Source organism: Chaetodon trifascialis, chromosome 7 (assembly GCF_039877785.1).
Source record: "Chaetodon trifascialis isolate fChaTrf1 chromosome 7, fChaTrf1.hap1, whole genome shotgun sequence".
Taxonomy (NCBI): Eukaryota; Metazoa; Chordata; class Actinopteri; order Chaetodontiformes; family Chaetodontidae; genus Chaetodon; species Chaetodon trifascialis.
The window spans coordinates 1,798,553-1,817,558 of record NC_092062.1 but is presented as its reverse complement, the minus strand read 5'-3'; positions in this window follow the sequence as shown (position 1 = coordinate 1,817,558).

Here is a 19,006-nt window from a genome sequence, read left to right as displayed (position 1 = left end):
GAGAAACATAGTGAGGAGAAGGCAGCCTTTGATGTTGAGGTGTCTGTGTCTCTGGCTTCCCCAAAAAAGAAAACATGGAGGAGATGTCTCTTGGCCAGACATCTTGTCTCTGAAATTAACACCTTCCTTGTAAGCAAACCAGGTGGTCTGTAACTCAACCAGTTAGACTGGTTTACAACTCCATTTCTGTTGAGTATTGCAGAGAGGGTAAGAGAAGGTCAGTTAGAGGCCAGTTCTGCTACACTATCGTAACAGCTAGTTAGGCATTATTGAATGTGTCAGCTAACCTCGCTATAAAATAACCCCTAACGTGTGTGTGTGTGTGTGTGTGTGTGTGTGTGTGTGTGTATATATATATATATATATATATATATATATATATATATATATATATATATCGATCGATCGATCGATCGATTTTTTTTTTTCCACAAACACATATAAACATATATATATAGGTATATAGTGGTAGTGGTAGGGTGTTTTATTGAATTCGGCATATAGAATCTTTCAAACAGCTCGAATGTCAACACACCTCCTGATTTAAGAGAGGTGAAGTGGTCGTATTTTTTTTTTTTTTTTTCTTAGAACTCTTCTGATATACAAAAAGGTGATTCCTTACCTTCCATATGTTGTAGAAATCCAAACTGGAATAGTTGTGAAGTCAGTTTCCTAATCTGGAGAAGTTCCTCTCGAACAAAAAATACACCAACAGGGCTTGTCCAGGATGCAGAACGAGCATGTTGAGGGCAATTAAAAATGTATCCGAAATGGAAAAAAAACCTCCTCGCACAGGTGATCGCTCAGATTGCAGGCGATGCTACCACGTTATATCAATATTCGTTGTTCTTTAAGAAAACTGTATCATTTTGTTTCATGGCTTTCAGGCATGCAAAAAAAAACTACTACTCCCTGCATGCAATGCGAAGCTCAAGGCACCAATCACAGCTCAGCTGTTATCGTGTTGATAGCTGTGGGCTGAGCTGTCTCCTTGAGCTGTCAGTTGAGTGATGCTGTGAATTGATGTCAGAGAATTTAGAGAAATGAAGTCGATTAGCTAGTTAGCAATAGTGATGTTAGTGTTACTAGTAACGATACTCGGGACACGTTGGTGGATGATGTTGACGTGGAAGCTGTCCAGGACGTACATGTAATGTCAACGGCACTTGTCGACCCACTTGCCAGTTAACATTAGCATAACATGAGCGTTAGCAAAAGTTAGCAGAAGTTAGCAATAGTAACGTGACTGTTACTACGAATGTTACTCGGGACATGTTGGTGGACGATGTTGACGTGGAAGCCATCCAGGACGTACATGTAACGTCGACACCAGAAGTTGACGACCCACGGGCCGGGTAACATTAGCATAACGTGAGCGTGAGCCAAACCACCGCCTTAGAATCGAACAACTGGGAATTCACCGTTCCTGCAATGTTAGAATCTGCCCTAATCTTTGATTTTGTCTTTCAGTCCCAAAACAGAGAGCCTGCTGGAGGATACCCAGAGGACTGAGACAACACAAACACCCAATACACACACACTCTTTTCCCAGAAGACATTTTTTAGGGGCATTTTGATCCTTTTTTTGGACAGTTCTGTTCTTACTTTCCATTGCATGTTTGCAAATAAACAGTATTTGTATCACTTATATTTGTCTTTACTTTATTTCTTGTAAAATTATTAAACTGAATATTAAACACTGGTTTGAAGTCTGCCTTTGTATGAATGGACAGATCATATCGTGCACCCTCATTTTCACCCTCATCTGCCAGGCACATCCAAGACTGCTTGCATTCCTAGTTTAGATTTGTGTTTTGTTGGTTTAAATTTTATATAGAAAATGTAAGCACTGAGATTATTTTGAAACCCACTTGGTTTCACATAGGTATTTGAATCGGTTTCACATGGGAGTCTATATGGCTTACACATGTAAAAACATGAGTTTTACATGTAATAGTATGGGTTTCACATGGAATCCCATGGGTTTCACATGTAATCACATGGGTTTCACATAGGAATTTACATGGGTTTCACATGGGAGTCTATATGGGTTACACATGTAATAACATGGGTTACACATGTAACAACATGGGTTACACTTAAAACACGGGGTTGTCAGCTGGAGCGATTAGTGAGGAAAACCGGTCTGGTAGTGCATCAGCAAATGTATCTTGGCCATCTCACTTCCTACAAATCTGCCATCAATGCAGCCAAGTCCACCTACTATTCCCATATCATTAACTCTGCTGACAGCAACACCCAGATTTTATTCTCAACTGTCAGCAAACTCCTCAAACCAGCTGAAACTCCCTCTCACCTCATCTCCACCTCACAGTGTCAAGAATTTCTGGACTTTTTCAACTCAAAAATTGTCAACATCCACCAACAACTGACTCCTCCTGCACAAATGCAAGCCACCTTCTCCCAGTGGAACACCCTGGATCCTCCACCCTCTAACACTCTGTCCACATTTCAGCTCCCATCTGCTGAATGTATTAATGGACTCATTAGAGGCATCCAAGAACTCTACCTGCCCACTTGATCCTCTCCCCACTGCCCTAATTAAAGCCTGTCTGCCAACAGTCTCACCCATTATAACATCCATAGTTCACTCCTCCCTTTCCACTGCTACTGTTCCACCATCACTGAAGACTGCTTCCAACACTCCCATTCTTAAAAAACCTGGTTCAGATCCCTGATGACTATAATAATCGGCCCATTTCCAATTTCCCATTCATCTGTAAGATTCTAGAAAAGACAGTAGCAAACCACCTCCAAAACCACCTGCAAAATAATAGTCTCTTTGAACCATTCCAGTCCTGTTTCTGCCCAAAACACAGCACAGAAACAGCCTTCACAACCATCATCCATCACACACGGTGTCCCGCAGGGATCAGTGCTGGGACCGCTTCTTTTCATCATATACATCCTTCTCCTTGGTAACATCCTCTGCCACTTTGGAATTCATTTTCACTGCTATGCCGATGACACTCAACTTTACATCTCCACTAAACCAAGCGCACCCCCCCCCCCTTACTGACTGTCTCCACACCATCAACATCTGAATGACAAACAATTTTCTCAAGCTAAATGTTAATAAAAGCGAAGTCCTTCTCGTCAGCACAAGGTCCACACTCTCCATAACTCACCACTTCAATATTTCCATTGATGGTCACCCGGTCCATATCTCCTCCCAAGTCAAAAGCCTTGGTGTCATACTGGACAGTGTTCTTTCTTTTTCCCCCCACATCAATAACATTACCTGTACTGCCTTCATGCACTTACGTAACATCGCCAGACTCCGCCCATCTCTCACCCAACACAACACCCAGGTCCTGGTCCACTCACTTGTCACTTCACACGTCGATTACTGCAACTCAATCCTCACTGGTCTCCCCAACAAACTTCTCCACCGACTTCAAATCATCCAGATCTGCTGCCAGAACCATCACCTGTACCAAATCCACCGACCGCATCACCCCCATCCTCATTCAGCTCCACTGGTTACCGGTCCATCAGTGAATCCAATTCAAAGTCCTTCTCCTCACATTTAAAGGTCTCCATAACCTGGCACCCCAATACCTGTCAGACCTTCTCCACCCCTACATCCCCACCCGTGCTCTACGCTCCTCCTCAGTTGCACTTCTGTCTGTCCCTTCAAACTGACCACTATGGGTGGCAGAGCCTTCAGCTACTCTGCACCCAGACTCTGGAATTCCTTGCCCCCCCACATCCGTCAGATTGACTCCATTGGACAATTCAAATCATATCTTAAAACCCATCTGTTCAGACTTGCCTATCCAGTTTAATTTTCTGTCATGTATTTTATTTATTTTCAATGTTGTATTATTTGTATTTTATTTAACTTGAATGTAGTATTATTCATATTTTTGTATGTTTTTATTATAAGATGTCCTTGGGTGCTCAGAAAGGCGCCAACAAATAAGATTTATTTATTTATTTATTATTATTATTATTATTATTATTATTATTATTATTATTATTATTATTATTATTATTATTATTATTATAACATGGGTTACACATTTAATAAAATGGATTTCACATAGAATCACGGGTTTCACATGGGAGTCTATATGGGTTACACATGTAAAAACATGAGTTTCACGTGTAATAATATGGGTTTCACATAGAATCCCATGGGTTTCACATAGGAATTTACATGGGTTTCACATGGAATCCCATGGCTTTCACATGGAATCACATGGGTTCCATGTGGGAGTCTCTATGGGTTACACATGTAATAACATGAGTTTCACATGTGATCACATGGGTTTCACACATTACACCATGAAATAATGTGTATTTGAATTCAAATGTGGCAGGAAATGATACATAGTGTAATGAAGGAATGAAATAAATACATAGTGTAATGAAGGAATGAAATAAATATTCCTTTTGTTTTGTGTGAAATTAATTAGAACATATTAATAGTTAAGATTATAGGGATAGGATTAGATAAGTTTATACTTCTTCCTACTCCCTTTCGCTCATGTAAACTATGTTGCTTACGAGATGTTACTGTTTTGTGTACACATTTTTTACTGTGCACTTATTTCCTTATGATTATTATTATTTATATAGGTACTGTGTATGTATATGTATGTATACATGTGTGCTTTATTTATTATTTTATTTTTATCTTTTGTACATTGTTGTTTACGTGATTGAAATAAATAAATATAAAATAAAAAAAAAATGTTCCAAAACCACATGTTTCCCATGTTTAACATGTGCAAATCACGTGTTCCACATTTTCACATGTGGATTTAACATGTTTTCACATGTTAAATTTCACATGTGCAAAATCACATGTCCATATAATCACGTGACCACCTGTGATTTGCACGTGACATTCATGTGGTTTTTCTGTAAGGGCAGCACCACAGCTGATGAATCCTGAGCTGACTTTGTGTGGCAATTTTGACAATTTGATCTCCTCTGCTTTTCTTTGAGTGCCTTTACCTCTCTCTCTTTTTTCGTAACATACACACTGTGCTGCCCTCGTCATATGTGCTGTATATAACTTGGTAGTCAGAGGCGACTGTAGGTAGGGACTTCAGATGATCTTAGAGTTTTAATTACATTCTTAAAACTCTAAGATCATTTGGCAAAACAGTCTTACAGTTCAGCATAACACCGTAGCTCACTTGCAAAAGCTCATATCTCTCCCAAAACTGTTCACTCATGCCTCAAAACTAAATTCCTTTCCCATATAAATAGTCAGTGCCCCCAAAATGCAAAGATCCTTCTCAATTGCTTTGGCTCATTTCTTGAGACAGGCTGGACGTTCTCAACACTCTTGGTGCTTTTGCCAAAATAACCTGGATGGTTCAGCACAACACCATGGTTCACCTGCAAAAGCTCATATCTCTCCCAAAACAGTTCACTTGAGTCAAAACTAAGTTCCTTTCTCATATAAATAGTCAGTGCCCCCAAAATGCATCGTCCCTTTGGCATTGTGTAAGCACTGCAAGTCAAAATGTATAGATGTTTTGTCACTATGGCAGAGAACCATTGAAATATCCCTCATGTCCACCTTTCAGCCATTAGACTGAGAATCAACAATCAGTTTAGATCAACAAGATCTATTCACTTGGAAATTGTACTAAATATAGGCTAACTGAGCTAACTATAGGCTACCTGTACTTAATAATTTGTAAAGATATACTGAGACATTGAGACATGTACTAAGACATTTGCAATTTGATGAAATGAATGAGAAATTCAATTCTGTTGTGAACAATTGCCAAGTGGTTTGGAGGTTTGTCCCTGTTTCAAGAAATGAGCCAAACCGATGGAGAAAAACTGTAAATCAACAGCACTCAGAACCATACTTTTTACTTCCTCATTTCTGGTCACATGAGATGTTCTGTTCCTGACTTCCTGTGACTCTTAAAGTGACCTTAACAAACACTGAAACACCTAAAATACTGCAGAACTTAAACACTGGTTTACATCAATATATCAACTTAGTTGTAACAACACACTGCCCGTCTGGCATGGTTACATGTCACCCAAGACACTTGACAAGTCCTTTACTTAGGCATCGGGGGAAGAAGTGTTGTGTACGAGAAAACAAGGCCAGAACCCCAAATGGCAGAGTCACAATGCAGAGTTTTATTTGGAAACAAAGTACAACTAAAAATCACCGGGAACGGGAAAAATCCAAAGTACAACACAAAACCTAAAGAGCTCCAAAAGGGAGAGACTAGACTTACTTATGCTAGAAACGAAAACTCGCCCTACACAAAACTGGCGGAAAAACCCTCACAAACAGTATTGAACTAAAAGTAGACACATTAACCAAAAAACTCCAAAAGGGAGAAACAAGTCTTATGAATGCTTGTAACAAAAAACTCACGCTCTGCAAAACTAGCGGAGGAAAACACACAGTAATCAATGCACGTAGATAAATAGCAATAGGCAAGAGACTGGCACGAGAGCAAGAGACACGACGCAGAGGGAGGCGGGCGGCACTGGGGTTTATCACTTTCTCCACCAGGAATGGACCAATGAATCAGGGAGCCAATTTGCGCGACTCAGTCTGGAGGGGGAAATCTCTTGCCAACAGCCAAACTTGTTGTCCAAGATCCTGATCAGCTTGTTATGAGCATATTCAACCCAGGGGAGATGACTAGCCCAGGACGACGGAAAACGCGAAGCCACGCAGCGCAGAGAGGACTCCAAATCCTGGTTGGCCCGCTCTGTCTGGCCGTTGGTCTATGGGTGGTACCCGGACGAGAGGCTGGCGGTGGCTCCCAGCGCTTTGCAGAAGGCTTTCCACACTTGCGATATGAATTGTGGCCCTTGGTCAGAGATGATGTCCTGAGGGATGCCATGCAACTTAAATACATGAGTCACCAGCAAATTCGCGGTCTCCAAGGCGGAAGGCAGTTTGGGGAGAGGAATAAAGTGAACCGCCTTGGAGAACCGATCTACTACAGTCAATATGGTGTCGTTTCCTTCAGAGGGAGGAAGCCCCGTCACGAAATCCACTGCTATATGAGACCACGGACGGGGAGGAATCAGCAAGGGCTGGAGAAGACCTGCTGGAGGACGATGGGAGGCTTTACCGCGGGCACAGACAGAGCAGGCAGCAACGTGTAGGAATTAGATGACTTATTAATCCTGGGAATCAGTCTATGAATTGTAAAACTCTTTATGGCCCTTTGTCACTGAGGGGAGAAAGAGGATCAAAGGACATTCAGTGGGGGACACTGGATAGAGGGGGAAGGTGAAGGTACAATTCACTGTACCTGAGGAGTTTGTGGTATAGTATAAACCCTAAAGAAACAGGATGAGTGAACTCCCCCAAATGGTCATTGCTCTTTAGATTTATGATTACCAGGTGTGTGTGTGTGATAACCAGTTGTCCTTTTCCTGCTAACAGTATAAAAGCCAAGACATTGTTGAGATTGTTGGAGAGAACACTCTGCATGAGTCTTCCCTCCATGCTGCATCCCTGCAGGGCGTCCTGCACTTCCTTCTCCACCCGCCACCTGACCGCCCCCACCACGCAGGTAGCAGGAAGGATGGTCTCACTGGGGGACTCCTCCTCTTCCACAGAGAACTGTCTCAATAGGGCGTCTGGCTTGATGTTTCTTGAACCTGGGCGGTACGTCAGGAAATTGAACCGTCCGAGGAACAAGGCTCACCGGGCTTGACGGGAGTTGAGATGTCGTGCTGAACGCAGGTAAGCCAGGTTTTTGTGGTCCGTCCAAACAATGAACGGCTGAGCCGCTCCCTCCAACCAGTGACGCCACTCCTGCAGCGCCAGCACCACCGCCAGTAACTCCCGGTTCCCCACGTCATAATTTCGTTCAGCCGGGGAAAGGCGGCGTGAGAAAAAGGCACAGGGATGAAGCTTGTTGTCCGCAGACTGGAACTGGGAGAGTATGGCCCCGACCCCGGAGTCCGAGGCATCAACCTCGACCATAAACTGCCTCTCGGGATCTGGATAGACAAGAATGGGTGCATTACTGAACAGATCTTTTAGTTTACCAAACGCACGATCAGCAGCAGGTGACCAGGTGAAAACATGTTTGTGAGAGGTGAGTTGTGCGAGAGGGGCGGCTATCTGGCTGTATCCCCTAATAAAGCGTCTGTAAAAATTAGCAAATCCCAGAAAGCGCTGAAGTTGTTTTCAGGTGGATGGAATCGGCCAGCCCTTCACCGCCTCCACTTTGGCGGGATCTGCCCGGAGTTGCCCCTTCTCTATCACATAGCCTAAAAAACTGACAGATGGAGCATGAAAATGACATTTCTCAGCCTTCACAAACAACTTGTTCTCAAGCAACCTATGCAAAACATCACATACATGGGTAATGTGGTCATCGAGAGAGCTCGAGAAAATTAATATGTCATCCAGGTAGACAAAAACCACACGATTTAGTAAGTCTCTGAGTACGTCATTAACCAGACATTGAAAGACAGCAGGGGCGTTGGTAAGTCCAAAAGGCATGACAAGATACTTGTAATGTCCGAGGTGTGTGTTAAAGGCTGTTTTCCACTCGTCCCCCTCCCTAATCCTTACAAGGTGGTATGCATTCCGGAGGTCCAATTTGGTAAAGATACAAGCGGTGTGCAGCGGGCCGAAAGCAGAGTCAATTAAAGGGAGGGGGTACTTGTTTTTTACTGTAATGTCATTCAGTCTGGAGTAGTCTATACAGGGGCGCAACGTTTTATCTTTCTTTTCCACGAAGAAAAAACCGGCTCCTACTGGTGAAGATGAGGGCCGAATCAGCCCCGCCGCCACCAACTCGGTTATATATTTCTCCATAGCCCCTTTTTTCGGCTTAGAGAGATTATATAACCGTTGAGTGGGGAGGGACGATCCGGGAAGCAGGTCTATGGTGCAGTCATATGGTCTGTGGGGAGGTAGCGTACTGGCAGAGTTTTTGCTGAAAACATCTTTTAAATCATGGTAATCAGTTGGAACGTTAGATAAGTCAATTACCTCTGGCTGTGGCAAACTACTGGTGCTCCGGTTCGGCAGGGCTGACTGAAGGCAATGAGTGTGGCAGAACAAACTCCACTTGCGGATGGTGCCCGATGTCCAGTCCACGTGAGGGTTGTGCTGCTTAAGCCAGGGGATGCCCAAAATGTCAGAGTTCATGGCTGAGTTAATGACAAACAGCTCCTGGTACTCGTGATGATTGCTCGACAAGATCAATTTTACCGTTTCAGTTTGGTGCGTTACTATTTCCAGGAGTTTGCCGTCAACTGCGACAACCTCCTTAGGCTGGCTGAGTTCATACAAGGGAAGATTATGTTCTTTTACAACGTCTCTGTCAACAAAGTTATCATCAGCTCCCGAGTCCACGAGAAACTCAACCGAGAGAGTGTGATACTGCGTGTGTATGGTACCTTGAATGTGTATTCGGGAAGCGGAGGATGACGAAATACGGCTCACCATCGACCCCCTTTTCACTGGCGAGCCCAGTCTTTTGGGAGCTCAGAGCAGCAGTTGATGAAGTGATCCTCCTGGCCGCAGTAGAGACAGCGCTTCTCCCTCGCTGGCGTTCTGCGTGTGTCAGTCGGGCGCGACCTAGTTGCATGGGTTCATCAGCTGATAGCAGTGTCCCAGGAGGGTGATGATTGGAGCCGGGCTCGATGGAAGCGTAGTCTTGGGCGTGCAGCTGGGCTGCAGGGGGCTGTCGTTTTCGCTGAGCCTTGTGTCTTTCCCTAGCTCTTTCCCTCAACCGATTGTCAAGCTTGGTGGCCAGATCAATTAGATGATTTAAAGAGTTACACTCATCTCGAATCGCTAACTCGTCTTTAATTTCCCCCTTAAGTCCTCTGTGAAAAAAGGCCTGAAGCTCAGCATCCCCCCACCCGCTTTTTGCCGCTAAAATACGAAAATTTAAAGCATACTGGGAAACTGACAAATCTCCTTGTAAGTCTAATAAATGACCCAAGGCTTGTCTCCCTCTCACGGGGTGATCAAACACGCGTTTCATCTCTTCGGTGAAAGCCTGATAGTTTGTGATCAGTTCGGATTGCTGAGCCGAAATGGCCAGTGACCATGCTGCAGCCTGCCCCGTAAGTAAACTCATTACAAACGAAATTTTAGCCTGAGAAGTGGCATAGGTGTGTGGCTGCTGAGAAAAAACTAATGCACACTGTTGCAGGAATTGTGCGCCTGTCCCTAAGTCTCCAGAATACCTGGCCGGAATGGGGATGAATGGCTCTCTGGGCTGCGGGTTGGAGCTGGCGGTCTGGTCGAGGGGCTGGTTGGATGGCTGCTGGAGGGATGAAGCACCGCCCGAAGGGTTGAGCTGTTCCTGCATGGCCGCCAGCTGAGCTCACATCTGAGTCACACTCGTCGAGAGCTGTTGCAGGTGCTCCATCACCTGGAGCAGAGACGATTCGTGCTGGTGGACCATGGCTGCCTGGCTCGAGAGAGCTTGTTTTAGTGATTCTGACTCTGCGGGGTTCATGTTGGCCAGACTATTCTGTTGTGTACGAGAAAACAAGGCCAGAACCCCAAATGGCACACAATGCAGAGTTTTATTTGAAAACAAAGTACAACTAAAAATCACTGGGAACGGGAAAAATCCAAAGTACAACACAAAACCTAAAGAGCTCCAAAAGGGAGAGACTAGACTTACTTATGCTAGAAACGAAAACTCGCCCTACACAAAACTGGCGGAAAAACCCTCACAAACAGTATTGAACTAAAAGTAGACAAATTAACCAAAAAACTCCAAAAGGGAGAAACAAGTCTCATGAATGCTTGTAACAAAAAACTCACGCTCTGCAAAACTAGCAGAGGAAAACACACAGTAATCAATGCAGGTAGATAAATAGCAATAGGCAAGAGACTGGCACGAAAGCAAGAGACACGAGGGAATCACGGCTGGACTAGAGAATAGCCTGGCACAGAACCGAGAGTGCTTGGAGCATATGAAAGCCGACTGATTGCCGATGCGCTGCAGGTGCGACTCGTGTGCCTCGCCCCCGTGCCGGCGGCTCCGCCTCTCTGCACCGAAATCAGCTGTGATGAAACGGAAAAAGAACAGATATTAATAACCAGACATAGCGAAAACCCCGAGACCATGACAAGAAGAAGCATAATCTCAGTGATGGGCCGAAGGAAGGCTTGCTGCCTTTACATTGGTTAGTGTAGTTGCTTGTATTATACAAGACTAAAGGATTATTGATTGTTGATCATTATTGCTGAAGTCAAGTAAACTCAATTATACATTTAAAGATCATGCGCATATGTGTTATGGTAACAGCTGGTTATGACGGTCACAGGCTTCCTTGCCTGTAGGCATTCTGCCACTCCAGCTCTGTTTATCAGTGAGAGCAAATAAAAAGAGGAAGGGGGGAGGAAGACTGGGTTAAGGAGCGATACCGTAGAATAGAGCGAGAGAGAGAGAAAAACAATAAGCAAAACAAATTAAAACCATTCCTAAAATAAATAAATAAATACCAGTTTGACGAAATATTCCCTGGAGTGCATAAATAAACATATGATTTAGGAAATTAAATCAAAACAAAGATACATCTTTTTGCAAATGAACCCTTGATGTATAGATGGAGGTTCAGCACAAAGACACATAGAGGTCAAGTCAAATAGAGTTTAGTAAGCCTTGGACTCTTCAGAAAATCAGCCATAATGATCAGCTGTAGAACAATTTTTTTCTTGGTTCAGTTCCCAGCAGCATCTACAATCATGATCTTTGTTCTTGCACCCCTATCAAGTCATATTTCCCTTCTTGCCAACACTTCCTTGATGAGTTTTCTGAAAACTAAAAGTCAGACGTTTCTGATAATGCCATCATCGGGCCAGATTTCCAATTGCACATGATAAATACCAATCTCTAATTGACAGATAACCATGAAATTTAGCAAGATTCATGCTCCCTGAGGACAAATCCTTTGATTTTGTACTTTTCTCTCAAACAGAAAGTGGATAAGCTTATTCCCCAAAATGTTGAACTTGAGTTGCATCGTTGTGGAAAAAGTTTTGAGATAATTCAGAATAAAAAGCAGATGTAGAAAAACAGAACAAGTGCAACAAATAGACAATAAAGATTATATAAAATAAAATCAACTGTAGAAGCTATATACATTATATGTGGGCGACTGTGGCTCAGGAGGTAGAGCAGTCATCCACCAATGAGGAGGTCGGTGGTACGATCCCTGGCCTCGGCAGTCCCCAAAACTTTGTGAACTCATATGTACATTGCTTTGGATAGAAGCGTCTGCCAAATGACTAATTGTAATTATAAATCATATGTAGAATCAGAATCAGAAAAAGCTTTATTGCCAAGTACGATTTTACACATCCCCGCAACCCCGAAAGGGATAGGCGGTATAGATAATGGATGGATGGATTTTACACATACCAGGAATTTGTTTTGGTGAAGTTGATGCATGAGAAATCTTCTATTAAAAAGTAAAATATATAACAACATAAATATATATACAGTCTGTTATTTTTTCCAGAATAAAAAGAGCAGTAAAATACAGTAAAATAACAAGGAAATCCAAGCGTTAATGTAACGCATAGAGTTATGGAAATGTCAGTGTGACAAGATGAGGCAGAGGTGGAGTGTGAAGAGTGTCAAGGGGGGTTCCAGGCCTTGTTGATAAGGCTGACAGCAGACAGGAAAAAACTGTCCTTGTGCCATGAGGTTTTGGTCCTGATGGACTGCAGCCTCCTGCCAGAAGGGAGTGTCTCAAAGAGTTTGTGTTTGTGTGACCATCATTGTCTTTGGCAGATTGAATTTCTTCAGCTGCCGTAGGAAGTACATCCTCTGCTGTGCTTTCTTGATGAGGGAGCTGATGTTCGGCTCCCACTTGAGGTCCTGGGAGATGATAGTTCCCATGAAGCGGAAAGACTCCACAGTGTCAATAGTGGAGTCACAGAGGGTGATGGGGGCAGGTGAGGCTGAGTTCTTCCTGTAGTCCACAACCATCTCCACTGTCTTTCTAGGCTTTATAGGTTGTTCTGGTTGCAACAGGTCACCAGATGGTCAACCTCCCACCTCTAGGCAGACTCATCACCATCAGAGATGAGTCTGATGCAGTGTCATCCGCAAACTTCAGGAGGTTGACGGACTGGTGACTGGAGGTGCAGCTGTTCGTATACAGGGAAAAGAGCAGAAGAGAAAGAACGCAGCCCTGGGGAGATCCGGTACTGATGGTCTTTGCATTGGAGACGTGTTTCCCCAGCTTCATGCACTGTTTCCTGACAGACAGGAAGTCTGTAATCCACCTGCAGGTGGAGTCAGGCATGCACAGCTGGGAGAGCTTCTCCTGAAGCAGAGTTTCCAGGGGTTCAGTCTCCTGAAGACTTTGTTGACATCCCTCTCATGGATGGAAAGAGTCATCACTGAGGTTGGTGGGTGGGTGGGTGGGTGGGGGGACCTTTAAGGTGGGCATTGGTGGAGGTGACTGGAGTTGGAGCTGGGGTGTCATGGGGGATAGTTGCTGGACTGTCCCTTTGTCTTTCAAAGTGGCAGTAGAACTTGTTCAGGTCGTTGGCTAGGCGTCGGTCGTTGATGGAGTGGGGGGCTTTAGGCTTGTAGTTGGTTATCTGCCTGAGTCCTTTCCAGACGCAGAGTCGTTAGCTGAGAACTGGTGTTGGAGCTTCTCAAGTACAGTCGTTTAGCCTCTTTCACCGCTCTTTGAATCTGCTTTGTCCCCACTCCTGAGGGCCTCTTCCTTTGCCAACCTTAGCTGTCTGAGTTTGACTGTGAACCAGGGTTTTTCATTCATGTAACTCACCCTGGTGTGTGAAGGAACACAGCAGTCCTCACAGAAGCTGATGTAAGACGCCACAGCCTCTGTGTACTCATCCAGACTGTTGGTAGCAGTCCTGGACACATCCCAGTCAGTAGAGTCCAAACACGCCTGGAGATCCACAGCCTCACTGGTCCACTTCCTTGATGTCCTCACTACAGGTTTGCAGTGCTTTAGTTTCTTTGCCTGTACACAGGAATCAGGTGGACCATGACGTGGTCAGAGTTGCCCAGTGCAGCACAGGGGACGGCGTGCTAAGCATCCCTGACTGTGGTATAACGGTGATTGAGAAATTCTCCTCTCTGGTCGGGCATTTAATAACCTGTCTGTATTTAGGGAGTTCGTAGGTGAGGTTACCTTTGTTAAAGTCACCAAGGACAATAACTAAAGGGTCGGGGTTGGTCCGCTTCACACACAGTATCTGGTCAGCGAGCACACGCTGTGCGTCCTGCATGTTAGCCTGCTGTGAGATGTAAACGCTGACCAGAATGAATGAGGCAAACTCACGGGGTGAATAAAAAGGTTTATAGTTAATGATAAACAATTTCAGGTCAGGAGAACAGTGCTGCTGAGTCTCTGTCACATCGTTATACCAACCACTGTTGATGTAGAAACAGATTCCTCCACCTTGCTGGAAAGTTCCATGTCTCTGTCCGCATGTTTCTGTACAGTCGTATGAAAAAGTTTGGGCACCCCTGATCATTTTCAAGATTTTCCTTTATAAATCATTGGCTGTTCGAATCAGCAATTTCAGTTAAATATATCATATAGCAGACAAACACAGTGATATTTGAGAAGTGAAATGAAGTTCATAGGATTTACAGAAAGTGTGCAGTAATTACTTAAACAAAAGTAGATGGGTGCATAAATTTGGGCGCCCCAACAGAAAAATTACATCAATATTTAGTAGATCCTCCTTTTGCAGAAATAACAGCCTCTAAACGCTTCCTATAGCTTCCAATGAGGGTCTGGATTCTTGTTGAAGGTATTTTTGACCATTCTTCTTTACAAAACATCTCCAGTTCAGTCAGGTTTGATGGTTTCCGAGCATGGACAGCCCGCTTTAAATCACACCACAGATTTTCAATAATATTCAGGTCTGGGGACTGAGATGGCCATTCCAGAACGTTGTACTTGTTCCTCTGCATGAATGCCTTCGTGGACTTTGAGCAATGTTTAGGGTCGTTGTCTTGTTGAAGTATCCAGCCCCGGCGCAACTTCAACTTTGTCACTGATTCTTGAACATTGTTCGCAAGAATCTGCTGATACTGACTGGAATCCATGCGACCTTCAACTTTAACAAGGTTGCCAGTTCCAGTTGCCAGTACCGCCCCTTGTTATGTCCAAATAACTCAATTTTAGTTTCATCAGTCCACAGCACCTTATTCCAAAATGAGGCTGGCTTGTCCAAATGTGCTTTAGCATACCTCAAACGACTCTGTTTGTGGCGTCTGTGCAGAAAAGGCTTCTGCCGCATTACTCTCCCATACAGCATCTCCTTGTGCAAAGTGTGCTGAATAGTTGAACGATGCACAGTGACACCATCTGCAGCAAGATCATGTTGTAGGTCTTTGGAGCTGATCTGTGGGTTGAGTTTGACTGTTCTCACCATCCTTCGCCTCTGCTTATCTGAGACTTTTCTTGGCCTGCCACTCCGGGCCTTAACTTGAACTGTGCCTTTGGTCTTCAATTTTCTCATTATGTTCCTCACAGTGGAAACTGACAGCTGAAATCTCTGAGCCAGCTTTTTGTATCCTTCCCCTAAACCATGATGTTGCACAATCTTTGTTTTCAGGTCATTTGACAGTTGTTTTGAGGCTCCCATGTTGCCACTCTTCAGAGAAGATGCAAAGAGGAGAACAACTTGCAACTGGCCACCTTACATACCCTTTCCCATGATTGGCTTCACCCGTGTATGTAGGTCAAGGGTCAATGAGCTTACCAAACAAATTTTGAGTTCCAATAATTAGTGCTAAAGGTATTCAAATCAATAAAACAACAAGGGTGCCCAAATTTATGCACCTGCCTACTTTTGTTTAAGTAATAATTGCACACTTTCTGTAAATCCTATAAACTTGTGTTTTTCTGCTATATGATATATTTAACTGAAATTGCTGATTCGAACAACCAATGATTTATAAAGGAAAATCTTGAAAATGATCAGGGTGCCCAAACTTTTTCATACCACTGTATATATATAAAGAGTACTAAAACTGCAATATTGCCAAAAAATACAGTGATCATGGGTAACTGCACAATAATATGCAGATGCCCAGTTTGTGGTTGAGGTTAACACCAAAGTATTTGTATTTGCCCACGATCGTGATGTCCAATCCCTGGATGTTCATCGGTGTAGTCTGTGGCACCTTCCTGTGAAAATCTATCACCATTTTCTTTGTCTTTCTGGTGTTTATGTGCAGGTGGTGCACACCATTTGACAAAGCTGGTGAGGACCTCTGTATTCCAGTTTCTTCCCCTGTGATATCCAGAAATTATTCAGTGGTACAGCCATTGTTGAACACACTATATATCACAGGGGAAGAAACTGGAATACAGAGGTCATCACCAATGCCTTTGTCTTTCTGGTGTTTATGTGCAGGTGGTTCACACCATTCGACAAAGCTGGTGAGGACCTCTGTATTCCAGTTTCTTTCCCTGTGATATACAGTATGTTCAACAATGGCTGTGCCATTGAATAATTTCTGGATATGACTGCTGTCAATGTTGTGTTTGAAGTCGAATGCATACAGGGTGAAGAGGAAAGGAAAGAGCATTGTACCCTGTGGAGCCCCCATACTGCAAATGACCAAATCAGACACAATCACAAAACCTCACATGCTGTGGTCTGTTGGTGAGGTAGTTGATGGTCCGTGCAGCTAGGTGGCAGTCTACTCCAGCTAGCCCCCGGTGGGAAAAAGATCCGTGAAACAGGTAAATGACAGGTAAATGGGGGTGCAATTAAATCTGTTGAAAAACATTCCCGCTCTCCAAATTCTGGGGCTCTCCCACTGCTGTTGGTGTTTTGTTGTTCTGGCTTCCAAAGCCAGTACGTTAAAACAAACTTGTTACTTTGTTTATATACTCCTTTTTGGTACATAAATATTGATTGGTGTACGTTTAGCTCTGCATTGCAAAGTCAATTCTTTTGTTCCCTGTGTTTGTCTTGATGAAGTTGAGATCATGGAATATTGGCACTCAAAAGGGTCAGTTGTAGGTCGGTGCTTGGACTGATACATGAAAGCAGATCATAAATGAATAAACTGGTTGAGTTTCATCCCCCATTTGGAAGTCAGCATTCCTGTGTTCATCCTACATGAATCATGCAAGCCTGCTCCTCAACCTCAGTGAGGGCTATTTTTTAGATAGATAGAATGAATAACAATAACAATGAACAATGAGTAACAATTTTAGACTTGCATTTCTATTTGTGTTTTGTTTAAAAAAATAAAAGATAAAAAGCATATCAACCTACCCAACTCACACCAGAGGAGCAGAAAATAAATGAATAAGTCAAGTAAAAATTTAAAAATAAAAAAATGTATATACAGTGTATTATACACTTATGAACAAGGTCAATTTAGCCATACACAATATATGTATTTATATGTGTGTGTGTGTGTGTGTGTGTGTGTGTGTGTGTGTGTGTGTGTGTATGTTTATGCATACATCTTCTCTAACTGTACGAATTGCATGAGGTCACTCAATCACATTGACACTTAAGGTGGATTTGTTGATTTCCGTTGTAATAGTATTCATCTGCATGCAAGCAGTGTTATAAAAACAATGATATTTTTATATCGTTTCCTATTGAAAAGTGTTTTTTTTTTTTAATCTGTGATACCAAATATGACTGCTGCATTATGTTGGAAATCCATATTAACTGCCCCAACAGAGTTTTAATGATCACAGACCAGTAAATTACTGAAGCAGGACATGATCAAAACATATGGGTTAAGTTGGTAGGGGTACATTGAAACTTGTCACAACTTGCACCTGAATTAGGCTATGTACAGTCTTGCTTTGGAGAAATGAGCTCAATGTAGAGCTTTAAATTGTATTATGCTTAGTTTTGCACAAGATAAGATAATTAATTTAGTCATTACAGCCAGCAAGTATAAGAAAGAGCAAGTACAGTGGCATAAAGAGGTCAAAATAAAAAAACGTATACAGGGTACAAAATAGAAAAACTACTATGTATATATGCATTTTCACAGATTATAACAAATAGTAAATGCCATAAAAACCCTACTGCTAAAAGAAGTACTATTGATAATATTCTTAGACCAAGATAAAATTATTTGGTTCAGATGGTGTCAAGGGTGTGTGGCAGCAACCAGGTGAGGAGTACAAAGACAAGTGTGTCTTGCCTACAAGCATGGTGGTGGGAGTGTCATGGTTTGGGGCTGCATGAGTGCTGCTTGCTGTGGGGAGCAACAGTTTATTGGAGGAACCATGAATGCCAACATGTACTGTGACACACTGAAGCAGAGCATGATCGAGTTCCCAGTAACGTTCATCAGACAGTAATACAGTACGTTCAGTTCACGTTCGCCCAAAATATGAACAAGTTCATGAACTATCGTTCAATGAACACGTTCAGACACAACACTGACCCCAAACACACCTCCAAGATGACCACTGCCTTGCTAAAGAAGCTAAGGGTAAAGATGATGGACTGGCCAAGCATGTCTCCAGACCTAAACCCTATTGGACATTTGTGGGGCATCCTCAAACAGAAGGTGGAGGAGCGCTAGGTCTCTACCACCCACTAGCTCTGTGATGTCGTCAGGGAGGAGTGAAAGAGGATTCCAGTGGCAACCTGTGACACTCTAGTGAGCTCTATGCCCAAGAGAGTTAAGGCAGTTCTGGAAAATAATGGTGGCCACTCAAAATATTGACACTTTGGGCACAATTTGGCCATTTTCACTTAGGGGTGTACTCACTTTTGTTGCCAGCGGTTTAGACATTAATGCCTGTGTGATGAGTTATTTTGAGGGCAAAGCAGATTTACACTGTTATACAAGCTGTACACTGACTACTTTACATTGTATTAAAGTGGCATATCTTCAGTGTTGTCCCATGAAAAGATATAATAAAAGATTAATAAAAATGTGAGGGGTGTACTCACTTTTGTGAGATACTGTATGACTTATAAAAATGTTTGAACCCAAAATTCTGTCTGAACTGAAACCATATCTTGAGGGTATTGATCACTATTGAATTGTTA